At 45.8% G+C, this 24,616-nt stretch overlaps 1 protein-coding gene and 1 pseudogene across 1 annotated transcript in view; one reads left to right on the plus strand and one right to left on the minus strand.

Moving 5' to 3' along the window:
• Positions 1-24,616, minus strand: part of CHD7 (chromodomain helicase DNA binding protein 7) — a 444,235-nt gene that overhangs the window by 90,301 nt on the left and 329,318 nt on the right. The window lies entirely within an intron of this gene.
• Positions 9,802-13,670, plus strand: LOC137210104 (PC4 and SFRS1-interacting protein pseudogene; annotated as a pseudogene).

The following is a 24,616-nucleotide window of genomic DNA, read 5'->3' on the forward strand; positions in this document are numbered from 1 at the left end:
GTATGTTTCTGGAACTATAACAAACCTGGATGAAACACAGGAGACCCAAGACCTTGGCACGTTTTCACCTAAGCCAAGTCACACCATTAAACCTCAGTTAGGAAATATCAATAACTTGGGGAAGGTGGATTGCAGTTTAGCGTATTACCAGCTGTCAGCACCTCAGGAACTAAATTGAACAGCCAGGGAATTGAGATATGAAAAGTAAAGAAAGCAATCATATGGGTCTCCTTTAATATCATCTGTGGCATGACCACCCCCTGCCAGCCTCACGCCACTGCCCCTCCCCAGCTGAAACAAACATAAACAGTAAAACAGAAGTTTCATTTTATTTTTAAAGAAATAGGGACAGAGCGATTATAAAATTCCAGAAATATAAAAGTTGATGTCTCAAAGACCGCTACTCTTTCTATGCTTATATTTTCTAATATAAACCAGATGTTTTGAGTTTTTCCAAATAACTTCTTTCAGAGAAATAATGCTTTAGTCTTTGGCATGTTTTTGATCTTAGGTCAATTATTCTTACCTACTTTTTCCTCAGCCTTCACAGATGTTGTTTTCATACAATTCTAAACGTAAATATCCCCTAACTGGGCTAATTTGCATTTGCAGCTGTTCATCTCAACATTTAATGTTTATCATATAATAAGGTATTGGTTTTGGAAAAATTGGAATGTAATGAGAAAAATGCATTTACAGGCCTATCTCAGAGATATTGCAGGTTCAGTTCCAGACCACCACAATAAAGCAAATATGGCAAGAAAGTGAGTCTCATGAATCTGCTGGTTTCCAGTGCATATAAAAGTTACGTTTACATTACCCTATGGTCTACTAAGTGCAATAACATTATGTCTAAAAAAGATAATGGACGTACTTTAGTTTAAAAATACTTTATTGCTAAAAACGCTAACCATTACCTGAGCCTTCAGAGATCTGTAGTAATAACATCCAAGATCACTGATCACCATCACAAACATAATGAAAAGGTTTGAAATATTTTGCGAATTATCAAAATGTGACGCAGACACGTAGTAAGCAAACACCCTTGGAAAACGGGCACCTATAGACTTGTCCTACTCAAGGCTGCTGCAAACATTCAACTTGTAAAAAGGCAGTAGCTGCGAAGTGCAATAAAGCGAGGTGTACCTGTAGACAACTCTTTTGACCTAATGATATCCAGTTCTTTAGGAAACATTTGGGGGAACTAGCCCAATAGGGTTAGCAAACTAAGATAGAAGGAATGGCCCAATATACATAAAAATGCCTGAGGTCTCTACCATGGGGGGTTTCGTCGACCAACATCAAAAAAGAAGGAAGGAAAATTCTTGAATTCAAAAAGTGTCCTTGAATTTGTTAGATTTATTGTTAGAGTGAAAAATGCAACCAGTTTCAGAATGAATTAGATTCAATCTTCCTGAGGTTTCACTGACGGGTTGCATGCATTTCAGGCTCGCAGAAAGCCCAGCCAGTAACACAAATCAAAATGGCCATAAAAACAGATATAAGCTGAAACTAGAAACTTCCACTCTCTGACCAAGACACTGCCTCTCACCATGGCCTGGTCCCCTGCCCTGAGCCGACTGCCAGAGGCGGCAGATAAACACACAAACACACACCCAGGTGTCCTAATCCAAATCAGGCCACGTTAGCGAAGAAAATTCATCACTTGGGCCTCATGACACCGCACAAGGGAGCAACTGTGGTGTGTGTGCCTTGGTCCCCCAGACAGTTAACATAAGCCACACTGCAGAATGCAAAACAAATACACCTCCCTCCTTCCTGCAGCACGCAGCTTCTTTTATCAGCTGCCTGGTGCGCCCCTTAGACAGGCAGCCCCATCGGGTAGACTGGGCACGATGCTGTCTGGGATCCATCCCGGGAAAGCCCGGATGGGGGTTCTATGGAAAACTTCAGATCAGCACTCCCCTCGGCTCCCCCGACCCGACCCCAGCACTGCTTGTTAAGACAATAGGACAGCGAGGGCGGTCTGATCCCGAGTCTAAGGCAGCTCAGTCTAGAGCAAGGACACAAAGGCTGCTGAAGGAGGGGCCCAGTGTCCGCGCTGGCCACTGCCTGGCAACGCCAGCCGCGCAGACTCCTAGCCACCCGCCACCCGCCACCCCGGGCCTCGTCATGTGGCTCCGGCGTGGTCTGGGATCCACTGAGGCCGCCGGTGCTCTGCCCGCTGCTGCACGGGAGCGAGGACGTGCACACTGCTCGCCCCAGAGCGGAGCGTTTCCTCTCATTCCCCTCCCCTTCCCGCGCCGATTTCAAACCCCGGTTTGCTGGCAAAAAGCTTTGCGAGTGTTTAATTTTGGAGGGCCTGCTGGCTTTCGGGAGCTCAGGAATAGCTGAATGCTATTCATTCTGGGGAAAGTAGATTATCTGGTTTCTAGGCTAAGACCTGGCCCGAGGCCAGTAACACGTTTTGGTAAATATTTCAAGGACCAAATGTAAAGTATAAAACAGGAGCCCTAGCCGCAGAACAGCAGTAGCACTCCTGGGGAGACATAGTAATGGCCTGGCTGGATGAGGGTGTAAGAGAGGGAATGCACTGTTGCCAGAAGATGAAAAATGGGCCTAAATCTTAGTGCAGGGCCTCTGGCCTTCTTCCAGCGGGACGGTTAGACCTGGTATCAGGGCTGGTACGGCAGGAGTCGCTGAGATGACGCATTCTGCTGACAGAGCCACCCAAACAGCTGGCGAGCTGCCCTGCTCCGCCCGTCTCGTGCGCTCACCGCGACCGGGACGCATCCGGCACGTTCATCATCTTCTCCGGGGCGTGAATGGATGCTTAGCAGGCAGATAATTCCGCAGGCATATATGTGTGTATTATCATGCAGATACGACAATTATTTCGTAATAGAAATGGAACCTGGGCCGTCTCTGCCTGACTTTTGATCCTGCCAGCGCTGCAGAAAAAAACGCTCGCTGATATGTTCCATAGTCAGGAAATGGAAGCACAGAAGGAGAGCGAGATTACAGGCCACTCTGTGCATTCGCTAACACGTGCTGTGATTTTAGCCCTTTCTTGTGGATATCTCATTTCACAGGGAAGGGGAAAAGGCAAATGGGAGACAAAGAGGCCGCCACCCAGCATGCACGCATTTTCCATCCCAGTGTGTAACTAGAAAATAGAACAGAGTCATATAAATAAGGCAAAAGCGTATCAACAGACCAGTTGCTGTAAAATGGCGCAAAAAAAAAAAAAAAGAGAGAGAGAGAGGTGGAGGAAGAGAGAGAGAACAAATAAATGAAAGAAATGTGTAAAACTGACTTTTCCTTATGATAACTTTCTTTTGAGTCAGATCAGCATTACCCCACTTTGTTTCATTTCATGTTGAGTATATAGATAGATAGATGTCCATAGAGAGAAATGATTTTCTACGATAGATATTAAACTCAGTTAGGGCCAGACACGGTACTATTCCTTGTTTAATTCCATAGCCTCAAACTCTTGGTAGAAAATCTAATATTAAACTTTTTTCTTATCTAATTTGGCAGGAATTGGAAGATTTAGGGAAAGCAGGAAGTTAAATAGGATATGAGATCAGGTTTAACCAAGCTTGAATTGACTGAGCTGTAAAAAGAGGGAGGGGAAGGAAGCATTGCTGTCCAAGCCACTGAGTCCGCCATACTCCATTTGTAATCAAGGCGGCAATGGTTAGTCAGTGGCCCAGGACACCCCGGGTGTTTTCTGAGAAGAGCATGTGTGAAGAGGGGAGCAAGGATATTTGAGGGAAACTAGTACCCAACCAATCACTGATATTTATGGGCCATCATAAATTAGGTGTTTATAACTTGGGAGATACTTTTGTTTGCATCACACTTAGAGGAGTTTCAATCATAGTTTAAGGTTAGAAAGATGTGACCCATGCAAACGTTCTTTCATTTTAATTTGGATCTATTTCCTGCATCTAAGGAACGTGATGGTCCTGTTCGCTCAGCTCCCCCTCTTTCAGCCTCTACAGGGGTCACACCTTGCCAACACTGGAGGGTGCTTATGCATCTTGATCCAGATAAACTTAGGGGTGCTTGACTGATCTGTCATAATTCTTTCAAACTGTTGGTCCTGTTTTGGATCAATTCATTGCCCTTTCAGCTGTAGAGAAAGGAACACCCTCCGGGGAGAATGATCTGCACACACCTCTTTCATTTGCCTGGGGCTGCTATGTGAAAACAGCCACCTGCCGCCGTCTGGCATCAATCCATCAATCCATGCCCTGCTGCTTGAGCAGCTGGTGGTGCCTCCCATTCCTTAAGTACTTGAGAATCCTTCCCCACGAGCTGGGCCATTGATTAAGTGCTTACTTTGGAAGAGGTGTAAGTAAGGACTACAGCGTGATCATAGAAACCACGTATGCCCACTTGAACAAGAGGGAAAAAGACATAGAAGAGCATTTTTAAAGGGAGGATGTGATTTTCTGTTTCAAAAGTTGCCCCCCCCGCCCCGCCCCTGATTCTCGTAGATCAAACAGCCCGATAGGAACTCTCTTTGTTGAGCCAAGCTGGGAATAATAGTTCCTTTGTCTGAACACCCAGTATTTATTCATTTAACACTTGGTAAATGCCTACTAAGTGCCAGGCACTTTAAATGCATATTTGTTTTTACAAACAAACCTACAAGGCAACTATTATTATCCACCCCACCTCCACTACCACCACAAATATAATAAATATAAAAATCAGATGAAAGGAATGCAACTCAGAGGAAATGCTAAAAACCAATATAAAATTATCAATAAAAAAGATAGCCAAATACCAAAATATAATATTATTAATATATTATCAAATATTATATTATCAATATAATATTATCAATAAAACATATTATTAATATAATATTATCAGTTAAAAATGATAGCCAAATACCAAAAATATATAGACTTCCATAAAGGAAAACCTTATCATTTCACTTTGTAGTTTATTATTCCTTTTCACTAAGCTTGATTTTCCTAGAGGTTTCAGAGATTCGACCTAAAGACGATAGCTTAACAGTTCTCTTTGGAAGATAAAATGTTTATTAGCAAACATATACTTATAGTGCATGGTATTATTTTATTTTATGCTAAGATGTGAGCTGAGAAATGTGATTTTATTTATTGCAGGGGCACCATATTCAAAACCCCTTTGGTGCTATATATGGGAAGCAATGGATGGACCATGGTCCCATTAGCTGTGTTTAAATCTCCATTCTAAACTTTAATACTCTAAATCAAGTTTTTGCTAATGTAACTTGCCACAATTTTGGATGTGTCTTTCTGGGTTTTTCTCCTTTTTTAAGTGAATTAGATAACCTGACTACATTAAGTACAGTTTATTTTATATGTATGTTTATAAGAGCACCTACCATACCAAATATTCAGTCAACGTGGGTCATTAAAATATGTAACCTTGGCAAATTAAAACATAATCATTAAAACATCTTAAACCAAAAGAAATAGTAGAGGCACTTGAGAAACTATCAAAGAAATACTTTATATTTAGTATTTTCCATTAGGGACATAGGTCTGGAATTCATCCCCACAGTTGAGAGTTGCAGTCATGGGAGTGGGTAAGATTACCAAAGAAGAAATTCATGAAGGAGGGAGGCAGTCCTTAAAGGATAGAATCTTAATGGAAATATCTCCAGCTGGGCGTTGAGGGCAGTGGGCAAAACTGAGGAAACCAAAGAACAAGGCAGGGAAGTAGGGGGTGATTGGGGGTGTGCAGTCAGTGGAACAGCGGGTGGGGGGCATCTTTCACTCTGGGCTTTGGAGTTTTGGAGACTGGAGAGAAGCCAGTGTCATTACTGGCACCTGAGTGAGCCCAACACCTGGACACCTGGACAACTCCCCTGACGGGTGTACATGTCCTCATAGGGGCTCTCTTTCAACAGGCTGAAAGAGGACATAATATTGGCATGATGGTTTTTCCATGAAGTTAAACACAAACACTGACACTGTAGAACGGGAGAGGCCACAACAGTGAGAGGCCCACGTACTGCAAAAAAAAAAAAAAAAAAAAGAAGGATTTTAGAAGAATCAAGCTATAATTCTTCTTGGATCAATACCTACATCCTAGTAAGCAAACCTCAACAATGATCAGCTAAAGCTCTCAAAGACCTAGCGAATGAAACTAAAATGATAAGGGTAACATGCATAAGGAATGCACACAAAATATGCCAGGGGGTAAAGCCACCTACAGAAAACTCAGAGAGCTAGGACAGGGAGGCTCTGCTCAGAACCCCACGGACACGGCCCTCAAGGGTCAGGCCGAGCAAGAGGCATCCACGGAGGAAAAAGGAACCACGCCAGCGCTGTGAGGGAAACGGGGAGCGTGCAGGGAAGTCTGAAAACAAGCAGGGTGGACGCTGTCAAAAGCCGGATGTAAAGACTGAACAAAGATCAGTGGCAGCGAGGAGGTCCCAGTGACCCTGCTGTTCTAGGGGTGCTGGGAGCAGAGCCAGGGAGCGGCGGGGATGACGTGGAGGTGCGTGAGAGGCGCTTGAGCCAAAGCCTGGTGACTGAGTCAAGAAGTCCGCTGTAAGGTGCAGCCGGAGAGCTGTGTTACTATTAATAACTACTCATGTATGCAAATGACTTACTTTCAAAGGGAGGGAGGGAAGGAAGGGAAAAGTAGAGAGGCTTTAATATCACCCTTAGTTACTCATATCCTGATACGATTCCTGGAAATAGTGAGGCGCAGATGAGTTGGAGCTAGTGCGCTGGGAATTGCCTGTGACCCTGCATTTTAAAAGATTCCATGTGACCGCGCTGCAGAAGAGGCAAAATGGAAATGCAGGGCAGGTTAGGAGGCCGCTGCAGGAATCCAGGAAGGCGGTGAGAGCGCAGCCTCTTCACAGGCAGAGGGGGCATCACCGTGGAAATGGACCTAAAGATTGGAGAGCCTCCTGGGACGGGAAGGGATGAGAGATGAACCCAGAAGGGCGGGGGTAGGACACGGACCCTGGGAGAGGCTTACACGGCTGGGAGGAAGCCACCTTACCTTTGCCGGCTGGAGAGCAGGCTGGGAGGACGGACGTGGGTGTAGGTAAATTGTAGGTAGAGGGTGGGAAGTTACCAGAAAGCACGCGCATGCCCTCAATTTTCTCAATGACTCACGAGGTGAAGTTGTCTGCTGAGAGCAGGGGGCGTAGGAACTGAGAGGGAGTCTGTCTTGAGAGGAGCGCTGAGGTCTATAAATAGTCTTCTAACTAATGAGACTGCGGAGGGAGACCGTGGGTCTCTCTGGGCGCACTGGAGGCCTCATGGTGACCTCTTACTGGGGACCACAAACCCAGCTCTGCGCCCACTGCTGCGTGTGTCAGACGTGCAGTTAACATACCCAGCTCGTGGAGCTTTGCAGCCGCAGGGTCTCGGCCATATTTAAACAGCACTGAGGCTGGAAGAAGCTATTGATTCCAAAGTGGCAGCTTTTTTAAAAAATGGATTATTGGCAATTTTTTGCTTGTGCTTTCAAAACATATGGCTTGATGCTAACTGAAACAGTGTAGCCTTCGGAAAGTTTCTTAACCTCTCTGTGCTTCCTTTGCCTCTTTCGGAAAAAGTAAACAACCTAATTAATCCTCATAGGATTCTTGTGACAATTCAATAAAATGATAAATGTAAAACACTGAAAAAAGTTTCCGTTTATAAAAATTAAAGTGCTCAATAAATGATAGTTATTTTTGTCAAAAAATATGACTTGTACGTATATATCCATACCTTGAATATATATATATTTATATGTTCAGTGAAAGTATACATATACAATGTGTTGTAGCATTAATATATGTGTGTATATGTATGTAGGTATGCACATATATGTGTATTATATATGTATGTATGCATGTATAGACACACATATATATAATTATAGCAACCATTTATTCAATATGCATTTGTCGAGCACATTCTACGTGCCAAGAATGACGCTAGATTCCGAAGAGACAATACTGAACAAAAATAGATGAAGCATCTGCCATTATGGGGTGAACAGTCTGAAGGTTACGACAAGAAGAGGGTCAAACTGATGTAAAATGACAACGTGCTCAGTGCTGTAAAGAGCTCTACCGAGTGCAGTGAAAAGGTAAATCAGCACAGGTCAGGTGGTTCCGCCCCACCTGAGGTCACAGGCTGACGCGTCCTCGTCCTTCTCCCCGACTACATTACGATTCCTTCGAAAGCTGTGGATCGCTGCCTACTCCTCTCTGTTTACGGCACCTGACTCCTGACCCCCGTGCACACAGCAGGTGCTCAATGTGTGTCTGCTGGCTAACCTGATGCCATGGGGTATTCACCAGCAGTGTTAGTCGTGACAGCCACGTGGGGCACCCACTGCCTTTCTTTATAAGAAACCGCAGAGGGACATCTTGGTGGTAACGGAACATCGCCGTTGACTGGCTGATTTGACAGGAACAGCTCACCCCAGACACTGCGTGAACTCTCAGCCCAAAATGCAGCGTCATTGATGCTTTTCCTTTTAAAAAAGCACAAAGCGCAGTGTTCTCTGTGCTAACATACATCGAGGACCTATATGTTTATTTCCTCTTGTTTTTCAGCGCAACTTCCATTGATCCAGCAGGTCGTCGGGAAAATGGGGGAATGATTGTTCAATGGGTACAGAGTTTCCCTCTGGGATAATGAAAATTTTCTAGAAATGGATAGTGGAGATGGTTGTACAATGTTGTGAATGTACTTAATGCCACTGAATTATACAATTAAAATGGTAAGTTTTGTTATGTTGATTTTACACAATAAAAAATCCCCCCTCAAAAAAAAAGATTTAAGCTTGGGAATTTAGAAAATAGAAAACAAAAACAAAAAAAAACTAGGTATGAATAACTGTCACCTCTTCCTTAAAGTCCTTCAACAGTTCCCCATTCTCTCCTGACCAAATCCCAACCAGGCCCTTCATGGACTGGGTCCCGCTTGGCAACTCCTATGTCTGTCCTTCCTGAACCCCAGGCTCCACCCAGGCCAGATAGCTTGTGTTTCCCCCATCATGCATCTGTGTTTTGCCTGCATGGGTTCTGGTCTCTGGGATGCTCTTCTCATCCCCCACCTTCTAGCTGGAAAGGTGCACCTCAGCTTAGCCTCCTCAAGGGAACTTTTCCCAACACCCATTTCAAATCTTGCAGCCCCGGCCAGAGAAATGACTGCTTTCTCTCTCTCTCTCTCCCACTTTCCCTTGTGTAGCTCATTATCACAGCAAACACAACATTAAATGCACTTGTTTATTTATAGGTCTGTCTTCCTGTGCCCTGCCTTGGTGGCAGCAGGGGCAAAATCTTTGTTTTTTTTGCATACTATGGTTTTAAAATCTTTGGCTCCAACGGGGTGACCTTGGGCAAGATATTTAACCTCTTCTAGATCTGTTTCACCTTCCATACAATTTGAATAATAATAATAGTCTCTATGTCATACAGTAGTTATGAAGCATAAATGAAATAATGCATGTGACGTGCTTAGAGAGGGCCCGATGCACAATCAACAATGAAGTATTTGAAGAAAGGAGGTTCATAACCAATAACAATTGTTCAGTGGCTAAAAGGATGAATATTTAACGTTGAGAGTTGACAAGAAGAATGAATAACCTAATTCCAGATGTTTATTTAGAAAGACGAATGAGGAAGCTGAATGACTAGAAGAAAGAGCATTATAGGAGAACATCTTTTGCTGTGTGTATCATAATATAGTCAACATACTTCCAACAACCTCCCACGTTTCTGCCATAAACTCTTCCACTCCCTCCAGAATCAGGCTGATCAGGCTACAGAGGTCTTTATAACTAAAATATCAGAGTCGGAACGAGGGGAAGATGGCGGAAGAGTAAGACGCGGAGATCACCTTCCTCCCCACAGATACACTAAAATATCAGAGTCTTCTTAGAAAACAAAAACTCAATGAAACCGATAAGAAAGGCTCATTGCCACAGTCTTCAATACCGAACCAGTGGAGGCTCTTCATGCTTTAAAGAATATAAGGCAGTCCTGATGTGGACGTTGAGGAATTTTTGAGTGTTGTCTATACTGACCCACTTGCATCAGAATTTTGGCAAACTAGCCTGACTCCTGGAATTTAAACCAGTAAGTGACCTTTTCTCCAATCAGCTTGGCTTTGGGTGTAAATTCTTATTTTATTTTATTTATTTTTTATTTTTTTGCGGTATGCGGGCCTCTCACTGTTGTGCCTCTCCCGTTGCGGAGCACAGGCTCCGGATGCGCAGGCTCAGTGGCCATGGCTCACGGGCCCAGCCACTCCGCGGCATGTGGGATCTTCCCGGACCGGGGCACGAACCCGCGTCCCCTGCATTGGCAGGCGGACTCTCAACCACTGCGCCACCAGGGAAGCCCGTAAATTCTTATTTTACGTAAGCAGATGCTGGCTATTTTCAAGGTATGGAGCTCGCTCATGCGGTGGACACAAAACATTATGTGACGCTATGCACCGTTTCTTCTAAGGCAACACACACTGCAGGGAACAGTGCTGGAGTCTTCCAGGTGACTGTACCCGATTTCCACGCAGTCCCATTAAAGCGGACTCCACACGGAACCCCAGGAGTGGAGCTCGTGACCAAGGCCTAAGTCATCAGTTATCTCACTTCCCCATCCTTTGATCTTCGTGGATCATATGTGACCTAGTCAATGAAATGCAATGACATTTTCACTGCACCTTCTGGGGAAGAGACTCTCACTCATAACCTTTGACCTAAGACGTAAGAGAATGAGTGGGTTAGCAGGGACCTTTCTGGTACCCACAAAACCCAAGGCTAAAGTCAACGCAGTGGAAGGCAGAACAAAGGTTTAAAAGCTGGCAGGTGCCAATGGTGAGCCTGAGCCCTGAATTGAGTCCTGTCTGTAGGTAGCATCCCCTTTCAGCTTTTGAGTCAATAAATTCCCTTTTGGACTAAGCCAGTTTGGGTTGGGCTTTTCTGTAACCGCAACTAAATAATCCCAACTGGCCTTCATCAAAGCCACTCTTCCCAAACGGGAGCTCCACACTCTGATTCCATCCAAGAGATAACTGGTGTCTCTAGAGAACCCACATGTGAATAGAATCAGGGCATATTCAAGAGGGTAAGTGTCTGGGTAAGAAAATCTCTCCTTTGGGGATACCTGTGGTTCACATTTCTGTGTGGGCCAAGAAACTCCTATAAATTCCACCTGTTGACACATTTTCTTTGCGGGCACTTTGCTACTTCAGGGGGAGGAGCCGGAAACAGAGGTGGAGAAGGGAAAGCATGAGGCAAAATGCGAATTATTGTGCAGGAAGCAATATAGCAGATGGCCTTTTCACAGAGGGCTGGCGTGTGGGTACATGCGGTGTGAATTCACGGTGGAGGAACTAATCAGGCAGTGTTATCTGATCTGGAACAACAAGAAAAAGAAAGGGTCTCTTTCATTTTCCCCTGCTTTGGTATGTCTGAAAGCCCTTATCAGTGTGATAGGGCCTGGAATCACCCAACCAGAAAACCTTGACGGGATTGTGCTAAAGTGGGGACCTGGGATCTGGGTTGTTTTCCAAGGACCAACCGTCATTTCATTTTCAGAATGAATCTGGATTTTTGTTCTGTGAAAACAGGGCAGGTTCTGGATTGAAAACAAAAGTCAGACGTGCTGATGCTTGAATGTAAAGAACTACGGAGTTTCATAAGTTCTTCTGAGTAATAGAGGCTCGTCTCCAGCCTGGGGCCGAGGAGGCAGCGGGAGCAGACCCAGAGTCTGTGAGGTTATTTCTCCCGTGAAAAGCAAAAGCCCGAAGCAGGACTCTGAATAATCTAAGTACAGAGCTGCTCCCATGGAAGGCGACAGAGCTTTCAGGAGGGGCCCTGGCTTCTGGGTACCAGGAGGGGTTTCAAACTTGCCTCCATCCCCCACTGTCTCCATGGTGACAGAGAAGTTAGTTATCCTCTCTGAATGTATTTCCTCATCTGTAAACATCAGTTACGTTCTTGAGAGAAGTAAGTGGTTGAATTACATCAAGAGTGTATGGCCCATCGCAAGAACCCAAATAAATGGCAACAACATGATTTCAGTTACTCTGGGGAGACTTGGATCAAATACAGGGCTGCAGGTACTGAGACAGGAATACCTTCTTCTCATTTGTCAGGCAGAGGGGGCAAAGTTCAGTTTCTTCTTAATGTGATTTTCTGCAGAATATCAAGAGAAAAACACCAATTTGCCACCAAATTTCTGCATTTTTCTGGCTTCTTCGAAGCTCAGCAAAATCTTGTCCCTAAACCGCTGAACAGCTCTATAATTCCAGACTGGCTAGAGACAAAACCAAGTCAAAAGACTTTCATTGGACCATCAGTTTCTCAAGTATTCCCAAGTATAAGAATTGGGTTTTATTCCTCTTTTTAGGCCAGATACATAGCACGGCACCTTACGGGTTGCTCAAGAAATTTTTATTCTCTTATCTAAGAAAATGAATTCATTCTCAGACCAGCCAACCTAAACTTCTGTTGGAATGTGCTCAAAGAAGCTAGGAAGGATGGAAGGAAGGAAGGGAGGGAGGGAGGGGGGAAGGCAGGAAGGAAAGGAGACTCTCTTGGTGTATTAGTTAGGGTAAGAGCTAAGCTGCTAAGGGCTAATAAAGAAACCCCAAATTCCAGTGGTTTAAAAGCAGATAGGGAGCGGCGCAGTGACGGCGGCGGCAGTGTCGGCGGTGGTTGCTATTTGGAGCCGTTGAGACGCCTCTGCGGCAGCTGGTGGCACAGGTGGCTCGCGTGGACGTGGGCAGAGGCGGCTGGCCCGCCACCGCAGCCCCAGCGCCCACGGCCCCGGCAGGTAGATGAAGTTCCTGATGGAGCTGCAAAACCACCCACAAACAAACTCCCCATTTTCTTTTTTGGAACTCATGAGACTGCTCTTTTAGGCCCAAAGGACATATTTCCTTACTCAGAAAATAAGGAAAAGTACGGCAAACCAAATAAGCGAAAAGGCTTTAATGAAGGTTTATGGGAGATAGATAACAATCCGAAAGTGAAATTTTCAAGTCAACAGGCATCAACTAAACAATCAAATGCGTCATCTGATGTTGAAGTTGAAGAAAAAGAAACTAGTGTTTCAAAGGAAGATACTGACCATGAAGAAAAAGCCAGCAACGAGGATGTGACTAAAGCAGTTGACATAACCACTCCAAAAGCTGCCAGAAGAGGGAGAAAGAGAAAGGAAGAAAAACAAGTAGAAACCGAGGAGGCAGGCGTAGTGACTACAGCAACAGCATCTGTTAATCTAAAAGTGAGTCCTGAAAGAGGATGACCTGCCGCTACAGAAGTCAAGATTCCAAAACCAAGAGGCAGACCCAAAATGGTAAAACAGCCCTGTCCTTCGGAGAGTGATGGTACCTGAAGAAGACAAAAGTAAGAAAAAGGGGCAAGAGGAAAAACAACCTAAAAAGCAGCTTAAAAAGGATGAGGAGGGCCAGAAGGAAGAAGATAACCAAGAAAAGAGCCAGATAAAAAAAAAGGGGGAAAAAGAAGTTGAATCAAAAAGGAAAAATTGGAAGAAAAAAAAAAAAAGGAAAAATTGGGCTTCCCTGGTGGCGCAGTGGTTGAGAGTCCACCTGCCGATGCAGGGGACACGGGTTCGTGCCCCGGTCCGGGAAGATCCCACATGCCGCGGAGCGGCTGGGCCCGTGAGCCATGGCCGCTGAGCCTGTGCGTCCGGAGCCTGTGCTCTGCGGCGGGAGAGGCCACAGCAGTGAGAAGCCCGCGTACAGCAAAAAAAAAAAAAAAAAAAAAAAAAGGAAAAATTTAGCTAAAACAGGGCTTACATCAACCTCTGATTCTGAAGAGAAAGGAGATGATCAAGAAGGTGAAAAGAAGAGAAAAGGTGGAAGAAACCTTCCGACTGCACATAGAAGGAATATGCTGAAAGGCCAACATGAGAAAGAAGCAGCAGATAGAAAATGCAAGCAAGCGGAACAAATGGAAACTGAGCAGCAAACAACATGTAATCTACAGTAATAAAAAATATAGCGCATTTGGGGCTCAAAGCATTAATCCAGTTACTGAAAAGAGAATACAAGTGGAGCAAACAAGAGAGGAAGATCTTGAGACAGACTCATTGGACTGAATTTCCCCCTCCCCGCCTTGATGGAAGAATGTTCCAGATTCTAAATTGAGGACTTCGTTAATGGCATTATTACTGTGTTGTGACTGTTAAAAAACATTTCCTGTAAGATACACACTACATACTAAGGTCAGCCATCATTCCTGTTAAAAGTTTTTTACCAAGCTTAAAATGAAGCTTTGTGTTTGAAAGTTATAATAAGCTCAGATGAAGATGGTGGTTGTACATTATTTCATTTAGAAAATGTAAAAATTCATTTTGTTTTGAAGCTAGGTGTTAAACTGGAGTAGCTACTATACCCCCAGAGAATGGGGCAGTTGTGCCCTTCCCCTTGACATTCCTTTGTTGTTCAGTTCTTTAGAAGATTAATAATTGTTTTTTAATCCTGAGAGATTAAACAGTAGACTTGTTAAGGAAACAAAAATGAAATTGTAACCAAAATTTTAAAATAGAGTGTTTTAAAAATAAATAAATATTTTAAAAAAGCAGATAGAAGTTCATTTCTCGGGACTTCCCTGGTGGTGCAGTGCTTAAGAATCCGCCTGTCAATGCAGGGGACATGGGTTTGATCCCTGGTCTGGGAAGATCCCACATGCCGAGGAGCAACTAAGCCCGTGCGCCACAACTACGGAGCCTGCGCTCTAGAGCCCACGAGCCACAACTTCTGAGCCCACGTGCCACAACTACTGAAGCCCGGGTGCCTGGAGCCTGTGCTCTGCAGCAAGAGAAGCCACCACAATGAGAAGCCTGCATACCGCAACGAAGCGTAGCCCCAGCTCACTGCAACTAGAGAAAGCCTGTGCACAGCAACGAAGACCCAATGCAGCCAAAACTAAATAAATAAAAATTAAAAAAAAAAAAGAAGTTCATTTCTCCACCATGCAACAGTGCAAAGGTGAGTGATCCTGCTGCACCAGGTCATTCTGATCCCCAGGGCACTGTTCTCACCAGCGTGATCAAAGCTGATCATAAAAAAGAGTCCAGAGAAGCACACACATTATTTTAAGGACTGAACCCAGAAGTAGCACACTTCACTTCTACTCACATTCCACAAGTGGCAACTCAGTCACGTGGCCACACCCAGCCACAAGAGAGGCTGCAGAATGCATGCACATCCATGTTAAAGAGGATTAAAGACAAGTTGCATGATACCTGCAGGGCACGTATCTGATAAACGTCTTGCATCATGAATATATAAAGACTCTCAACACAACAATTAGAAAACCAACAACTCAAAGACAGTGAACAAAATATCTGAAAAGACACTAAAGAATATGGACAGATGGCAAATAAGCACATGAAAACGTGCTCAACATCATTAGTCATTAGGGACATGCAAGATACCACAACACATCTGTTAGAATGCCTAAAATTGCAAAAATAGATGTTATCGATTATCAGTGAAGATACGGAGGAACTAGAACTCTCATACATGGCTAGTATATGACTCTAAAATGGTACAAGCAAGTGAAAACAGTTTGTCATTTTCTTAGAAAGTTAGATGTATACCTACTGTATGACCCATCCTTTCTATCCCTAGATATTTAGCCAACAAAAAAGAAAGTGTATGTCCATACACAGACTCACACATGAATATTCACTGCAGCCTTATTTGTAATATCCCAAACCTGGAAACAACCAAATGTCCAGCGAAAGTTGAGTGAATAAACAAATTGTATAATACCTGTCTGATGAAATACTGCTTACCAATAAAAGTGAATGAACTCTTGAAATACACAAACAGCATGGAGGAACCTCAAAATAATTTCACTGAGTGAAAGAAGGCAGACTAAAAACAGTGTATACTATATGATTCCATTTATATATAATTCTAAAAAATGCAAATTAATATATTGTAACAAAAAGCAGATTAGCGGTTACCTGGGGAAAAGGGGATAAGGCAGAGAGGGACAGAGATGGGGGAATTGCAAAGGGATACAAGGAAACTTTTTGGAGTCATAGATATATTCTCTGTCTTGATTGTGGTGATGTTTTCATGGCTGTAGACATATGCCAAAATTAGTGACTTGTACACTTTTAGGATTTGCAGTTTAATGTATGTTAATTCTACCTCAATTTTAAAAGTATGTGCCTTTTTTAATGGATAATGAGGAGAACAGAACTTGGTGGTCAATCGGAAGTATCCTCCACATCTAGTTTCTTTTCGTCACGTCACTATCAAGTTCTGGGATATTCTGGACCACAAGAAGGGAGACTATGGGAGGAAGATTTCTGTTGGGAAACAAGACTCAGAAGATTTATCTACAGCTCTTGTCCCTGCCTCGAGCTCACGCGCTTCTCAAGCATCGACCAAGCTTCCTTCTCTGGTCTTGATTCTCTGCAGTGAACACATCCCATCCTGCACAATTCCATGAAACTCTCCCACCCACTACCAGTCCACAGTGCCAACTGCCAGAGACTTTGCACCCCAGCCTCAGCCCGCCTGCCAGACCACACCTTTCACTGTAACCTGCTGGCCCCAGGCCTCACTCCAGTTCAGCCCACTGGACAAAGTTCTAGCCAGGTGGATGCTGACCTGGCCAATGGGGTGATTTTTCTTTCCCTGACACTTTCAACAGAGTGAGAAAAGTGACTGTATCTGCACCCCATTGAAGCTCACCTAAAACCTTTCCCCAGAATTCCAGTTAGCATCAATGGGACTTTTTCTCTCAATACTCTTCCAAAAGATGTCTTCAAGTCTAACCCCTTTTGCAGCCACCATGCTCCTTCCCAACTGCACAGCACATTCGTTTTGGTAACACTTTGGAATCGTCCCAGGTGGAAGGCTGAGATATATAAAGGCATCATAAAAGAATTCTAGAGGGCTTGGGCAGGATTATTCTAAGAATTTTATCCATCCACTTCAAGCAATTTCTTCTGTTGATCTTTAGGATTACTATGGAAACAGCCAAGGCTTTTGCTGATTTATCCCAGAATATCATCCTTGTGGGAGCATAGTGGGGAGGTATCAGGGAGGCAAAGGTTTTTTTCCTCTGACTGGCTCAAAGTGGGATACCGGAGCTAAGTAAGAAATAAGCCTACGTAAGAATGAGAAGATTTAAGGATTATAATTGATTCTCATAAACTTAGTTGGGGAGGAGCAGGGTTGCAGGGGGAGTGATTTCCATCTTCCTCCATCATGTACTCAGGCCTTACATGAGAAACACAGCATACCACCCACCCTCCCTTTAGAGGTGAGATTTTTCTTGGAGGGGTGTGTGTGTGTGTGTGTGTGTGAAGGATGCTAGCATGAGCAGGGCTAGATCAACGGAAATGGTGCGAGCTGGAGTAAATAGCTGCTGATGAATCAAGGAGATACGTGAGAGAAGAGACGGAGCATAGAAAATGCCAGAGGTTGACCAAGTTGAATTTCACTGGGACAATGAGATCGCGGCGGTCCTGTTGACCGAAGGCCTTCCCTCTTGGGTTCTTGGAGCAGAATTATCCAAAACAAACTGCAGGAGAGCCTTTCTCCAGCCAGAATTCTTGATAGGCAGTCATGTGGGGGTAATTGCGCCTTTGTCTGGCTCCTACTCCCTCCTCGCCCTCAGACCCTCTGATTTCTGCCTGAATGGAAAGAACTCTTGCTGCGATTAGGTCTTGGGGAGGCGTGGAGGGCGGGGAAGGAGAGGCGCTCCACCGTCCTGACAAAGGCCCTGGTGGTTTACCTCTCCCCACGTGAGACAGGCAGGAAGGAAGCTGGTGGTGATGGGCTGTCCAGGACGGCAGGCACTGCGGTAGGTGATTTCTCCTTCAATATATGCCATAACCCTTACAGCGTCCCATGAGATGGGAACTATTAACCCCATCTTCACAGAATAAAGGACAGAGGAAAATAATTTACAGAATAATTTAACCTAGGAGGTTAAATAAGTTGCCCAAACTTCACAGCTACTACGTGATGGGCTGGAGAACTTTTCCCACACCTGCCCGAAGGTGGGAGTTGACTAACCTGCGGGGGTCAAGAAGCTGGGGGTCTGGGCAAGGCTTGACGTCCTGAAACAGGTACTCAGTGCTAAATGATACCCAGATCTCACAGACAGAGGTAGAGACAGAGAGAGTGAGAGAGAGATCTCTATCCTGTTTGCCTCAGGCCATGTTGACGCAGAGCCTCTAATTTTCAGACGATTTCTAAAAAGAACAAGGTCAGGTAGACTGCTTTTGCTATAGACCCTCTCCTTTTTGGCTGTTTTTTTTTTTTCCCCTATGTTATTACAGACCGAGATTTTAAGATGTTAAATTCCAATCTAGAAGGCTATGAGATAAGCGAAACTCAGTAGCAAACCAAGGCAATTAATTTACTGCCCTCTCTTGAGGCCCACCCTAGCAAGTATCCCACATCCTTTGGAGGGACAGTCTGACCACTGCCAGGGTCAAAAACCTCTTGACTGAGGCCACAGAAGGCCCACACCGTCATTACATGTTCAGGCTGGCACACAGCTAAACTGCACCCCCCAGCCTCTTCGCAGGGTGATGTGGCCATGGTCCAGCATCTGTCCTGATCTGGTCAAGTGAAAATGAGCAGAATTGATCCACCCCAATCCCGGGTCTGGATCACAAATCACCTGTGACCCTCCACGGGCTTTTCTCTTCCAGCCACTGGAATGATCGGACTCTGGGAACTGTCTTGAGAGCCACACACTGAACCTGGTGGAGTCACAGAGGAGAGGAGCTGCTGCTTCCAGTCACATCGTGGAGGAGAGCTGCCCGACCGGAAGTGTCAGCCTCAGACCGTCCTGAGATCAGGACACAGACTTGCGGCACGTAAGGCAGCTACCGTGCGGGGACTTTTCTGTTACAGCAGCTCGCACTTCCGAAGGCCGGGTCTGCTCACCTTCCCAGGATCAAGATGGGAACCTAAAAGCACCAGACCTGGGAGAATAAAAACCACTCTTCCAGAAAAAAAAAAAAGACCTATGGACTTCCGGACCTCAGGACTTTCCTCTCCTGCACTTCATGTCCCAACTACAGGAAGTGGGGAAAGACTTTCTGGAAAACCTTGTCTTTATCTGGTTTAGAAAGCGGCATCCAATTACGGCACCAAGAATATATATACCTTATTGGAGGGTAAAGTCTTAAAGTAAAACATTCTTTTTCAGACCAATTGTGGGAGAAGGTCAAAGGAAATTAGCGATCAGGGTGAATGACAGGGTATTTAGGTAGTTTTATTGCAGAAAATAAACAGTAGGCTGAAAGCCCGCAGCCTCCAGAAATCCTCAAAAACCTGCTTGTGTGAATCCAGACGATTTGCGTGGACCTGGCAACCACTGTTTGAGCGCAGTACGACGGTTTAAAGTGCTTGAGGTTGTTTGAGACAGTTTTTCTCTTAAACACTTTAAATTCACCCTTCCTGCAAATGTGTTTAGTCTGGTAACGTGCACTATCTGAGCAACAAGTAGATTTCATTTCAGCATCTGTCAAATGCTACAGCTTCCAAATGGGTGGCACTACGTATAATGAGGTTTGTTGAGTCGGTCTCCTTCATATTCCACGATGGGAGTAAAGTATACTATTGGAAGGAAGGCTCAACATCGTTAGATGACGAAAGGGTTGGTGTGAAACATAAGTCTTCTCCAAGGACATAAGAAATCCTGAAACAGGAGCAAGCAAGGAGGCAGTGATTTTAGATGCACAGGACTTAGACCAAGACTTTGGGTGCAAAGATGTCGCAGGGCTCTCCGAAGTCCTGCCTTCAGCCTAGGTAACCAGGGATTATCACTGGAACATCGTTTACCTGGTCAGGGTGCAGAGGAGAAGATCAGGGCTCTCCCAGGGCTGACTCATGCATCTGCCCTTGCAGGGAAGAGCAATGAGACGGACTGAACAACCCATCTGCACCAAGACCTGGAAGAAGGGTAAAAACACGGAGAAGATGCACTGGATCTTCAGAGCTGAAAGCCAGCACCCATGGATTACACTCTGCTCCCGGTGCCTTTAAGACGCTACAATGTGTGTGCGGCTGGCCCTTTAAAAACAGTTCCAAGCCAGAGAAACCTCAGCCAGCAGAACTAGTTTGTTTTAGCAACTGCTTCCCGTGCCCTGGTCTCCCATTACTTCATCTGCATTCCCCAGATGCTGGCCCTGTCCGCCCCCAGGCCGGTGGCAGTTCCCCTTGTGGCTTTCCTAATCTCCCAGGGAACTCCCAGTACCAGTACGAGCCCTGTGCCCCGCAGGACGCCACCTCCTGGGTCACAGGTGGAACCCGATGCCCTCACCCAGCTTCTCTGGTTGCAACCCTACCTGCCCCAGATTTCAGACCTGCGTCAGAGGCTGCCACACGAAGAGGGGGGAGGTGACCTTGTCTGGTCCTGCCCAGCCCAGCCTCCACCATGCAATTCCAGGCAGCTGAGAGTCCTGAATCCAGGGGTTGCCCAGGAAGGCTTCATTCAGAGGCCTGCCCCGCGAGGACTGTCTGTGTCTTTGCCCAGGGGCTCAGAGACCCGTCTGGTCGGCCTCTGCCTGGCCAGGGGCTCTGCAGCACACCCTCCCTCACACTGTCTCCCACCACCAAGGAGTGGGCGTCAGAGAAATCCCCTTGGATGCAAGGGACAGAGGCCGATTCCAGTGAGCTTAAAACAGGGGCTACTGGCTGGGAAGTGACACTGAGTCCAAGGATGCAGCGGGCTTCAGGCAGAGCTGCATCCAGAGCTGGTCCAGATGCTCTTGTCAGGACCTGTCTCTCTCCATCTCAGAAGCAGGGAGTCCACCCGACAGGCAGGACGTCTGCTAGAGGCCGGGACTTGCACCGCAATGCTTAGCAACCCCAGGGGAAGGGCCCGTCTGTCCTGACAGCTCCAGGAGGAAATGGCCAGAGAGCGGTCCAACCGGCCAGCCTGGGCCGTGTGCTCCACTCTGCACTGGTCACCGAGGCCAGAGGAAGGGATCCCCGTGGTCGGCCAGACCTGGGTCCACAAGCCCCCCCTGAGGCTAAGGTAGGGGCCAGAGCCACAGCTGAAGTGTATTGACAGGTTTTCTTCACACAGAATCGGGCTCAACAGTGGCCTCCCCTTTGCTGGCAGCAGCCGTCATCTGTAGGCCTTATCTTCATTGTCACGGACCACCCAAAACACCGGCCTGCTCACCCCATGGTCCCAGTCTCCCCCTTAACGGGCCTTTCTCAGCGCCCTGGCCTCCTCATGCTGGAGGCCCCCAAGCTTAGGCCTTGACCTCTCTCCTGTCTCGTCCGCACCTCCCCCACCCCCAATGGTAACCTTGTTCTGCCTGTGAACTCGAAAGCCATCTCTGTGCCACGGGCACCAAGTTTCTCTCTGGAGAGCTGTCCTCTCATGGGCTCCAGACTTCATTCTTCCACTGTGGTGACCGACAGGCATCTGGAGAACACCCAGCCCATTGCCCACTCCAGCCCTCCAGCCCTCTCCTTGCCCCCCATTCTCACTGTCCTTCAGGCCAAAAATCCCACCCCACGTCTTTGTCTCCACTCTTTCGGTCCCACACCACGTGCAGGCTGTTCGACCGCTGTCTGAGCTCCGTTTCTCACCTCGTCTGCCTTGGCCAGTCTGGGCCGAGTCATGTCACGTCTCACCAGTATGGTCACAGCCCCTCACCTGGGCGCCGTCTCCCCCTTGGTCCTCTTTGGCATCCTCTCGTCTCAGCCATCAGAATGAACCCGTGAAGGTAGTCAGATGATGACTTCCTCGGGTCAGCACCCGAAGCGGCACTCAACTCACTCAGAGTAAAACTCGTACAGCTGTCTGCAGAGCCCCTCACCCCACCCTCCCCATCTCCTTTCTGATACGCTCTGCCGCCCTACCTTGTCCCTCACTCACACCAGCTCCCTTACCGGTCTTCTGGCTCACTGAGCACAACTGTGCCTCAGGGCCTTTGCACCTGCCTTCTCCCCTCTGTGCACGGAAAGTGTCTCATCTGTGTGCCACATGTGATCAGGCCACCGAGAACCAGGGCGTTTCTCCTGCCTCCCAGGCCCCTCTGTGGGACCAGCAAACTGTGTCCAAGTCCAATCAGTGGCGATGTTTAATGTCCCTTTTCTGCCCAGAGCAGTCACCGCGCCTTAGAGAATGCATTATGTTGGGAGAAATGATCCTGCCACATGGAGCCCTTGGAGGCTGGGGGATGGGATGGGAGATGCAGGCAAAGCACAAGAATGCATCTCCCTCAGACTCCACGGATGTAGACGAAGTCAGCAATTTCCTCCAATGAGCAAAATATGCATTTTCAAATAAAGAAGAATTTGGATGCAAAAGGGGGTCGTTATAGAAACACACAAGGAAAGGAGAGCGTGAACACAGTAAAAAATAAAATAGAATCAAAAACAAGAATGGGAGTTTCTAAGGTTGGAAATCACCCACAGCGCTGTAAGGAACAGCCGAAAGCAGACGGCAAAGAGTTAAGTCTGGGGCTTCCCTAGTGGCGCGGTGGTTGAGAGTCCGCCTGCCGATGCAGGAGACGCGGGTTCGTGCCCCAGTCCGGGAAGATCCCACATGCCGCGGAGCGGCTAGGCCCGTGAGCCATGGCCGCTGAGCCTGCGCGTCCGGAGCCTGTGCTCCGCAACGGGAGAGGCCACAACAGTGAGAGACCCGCGTACCGCAAAAAAAAAAAAAGAGTTAAGTCTGGCCTTAGCTAACAGCACCCACTGGTAAGTCCAGGGCTCGTTCAGTGTTACTGTGTTAAAGATAATAGCAGACTTCTTACAACAGAGAGCTCCACATACATTAGTGCCCACACAGTGTCACCTGTCTGTGAATTCAGCAGAAGTTGCTCACAGAAGAATACAGTATTGCCATTGTCACAGCTTAGAACTACACGTTCATTAACAGAAACGGTATCTCTAGCGCCTCTATGCAATACTCAGTCCCAAAAAAGGCTCATTGTGGAATGTGGCCCCAGAGCCAGTAACGGCAGTCATTATGACCATGTGCATTAATATCAAAGGATCTGTAATTATTTTTACATTTTTCCTGGTGCCATCAGTGATTCTCTAAATGGTGCACCTCTTTTGGTGTAATCATGGGCCCTTAGAGCCTCTGACCATATGCAAAATTTATTGCAGGCTGTTGCAGAAGAGTTGCCTAGTAGAATGTTTGTTAGCTACCATTTTGTTTCAAATTGAACCTCAAATTGTAGTCCAGGTGATTTTGCTATCATTTAGCGATATTTAGCCAAAATCAAATCAATCAAGTGCTTCAGAATTTATAATTGGAACGAACGTAGTGAAGGCACCATCTCTCCTCTTCTCTATATTGGGTTAGGATGGTTTGAGCTAGCCACCAAAACTGGAGGAAAAGAGAGAAATTGATATACCCAAGAAAACTCAGTGGGAAAAAAAGATGACTTTGCCAGATGTGTGTTCGTTGCTGTAGAAATTCATAATCTTACCCACATCCAGTTCTCCCCTCCACTTATAGGTGGGCCATGTCCCAAGTTCTAGCCTATACATGACAATGGAAGTATGATGGTTATTTCTGGGCTGAGTTATAGAAGAGTCTGTGATACCTTGTACCCTTTCTCTTCCCTTTCTGCAATGTTCTTGTGAAAATTCAGCAAGCTGTATATTTCAATGTGCTTTTATCCTTCCATTAAAAAACATAAAAATAGGGCTTCCCTGGTGGCGCAGTGGTTGAGAGTCCGCCTGCCGATGCAGGGGATGCGGGTTCGTGCCCCGATCCGGGAGGATCCCACGTGCCACGGAGCGGCTGGGCCCGTGAGCCATGGTCACTGAGCCTGTGCGTCCGGAGCCTGTGCTCCGCAGCAGAGAGGCCACAACAGTGAGGGGCCTGCATACCGCAAAAAAAAAAAAAAAAAAAAAAAAATATATATATATATATAAAAAATATACATACAATGGAATATTATTCAGCCATTAAAAAGAATCAAATAATGCCATTTGCAGCAACATGGATGGACCTAGAGATTGTCATATTAAGTGAAGTAAGTCAGACAAAGACAAATACCATATGATATCACTTATGTGTGGAATCTAAAGCAATGATACAGATGAACTTATTTATAAAACAGAGAGAGACTCACAGACATAGGAAACAAACTTATGGTTACCAAAGGGGATAGCTGGGGTTGGGGGGGAGGATAGATAAATTAGGAGTTTGGGATTAAAATATACCCACTACTCTATATAAAATAGGTAAACAACAGGGGCCTACTGTGTAGCATAGAGAACTATACTCAATATCTTGTAATAACCTATAATGGAATAGAATCTGAAAAAGTATATATATATATATATATATATCTCTCTCACTGAATCACTTCGTTGTATACTTGAAATGAACACAACACTGTAAATTAATTATACTGAATACTTCAATTTAAAATTTAAAAATTGTTTAAAGTAAAAATAAGAGGTGGTCTTGAATAAATTTTGCCCTTCAGTTCTAAAAATTCTGCCATTAGCAGCTCCACTCACCAGGGTTCTTATTTTTGTTCATGGGATAATGAACAGAATGCCTTCTCCCTAGGCCCAAGGACCAAAGGAGGGAGAATATCAGAGCCTTGGTCAGAGATCCAGGTGTTCAGGGTTCGTTGAGGGAGGGCCTTATGGGAAAAACTGGTGAGGGGAGGGAG

This window comes from Pseudorca crassidens, chromosome 17, assembly GCF_039906515.1.
Source record: "Pseudorca crassidens isolate mPseCra1 chromosome 17, mPseCra1.hap1, whole genome shotgun sequence".
NCBI classification, from domain to species: Eukaryota; Metazoa; Chordata; class Mammalia; order Artiodactyla; family Delphinidae; genus Pseudorca; species Pseudorca crassidens.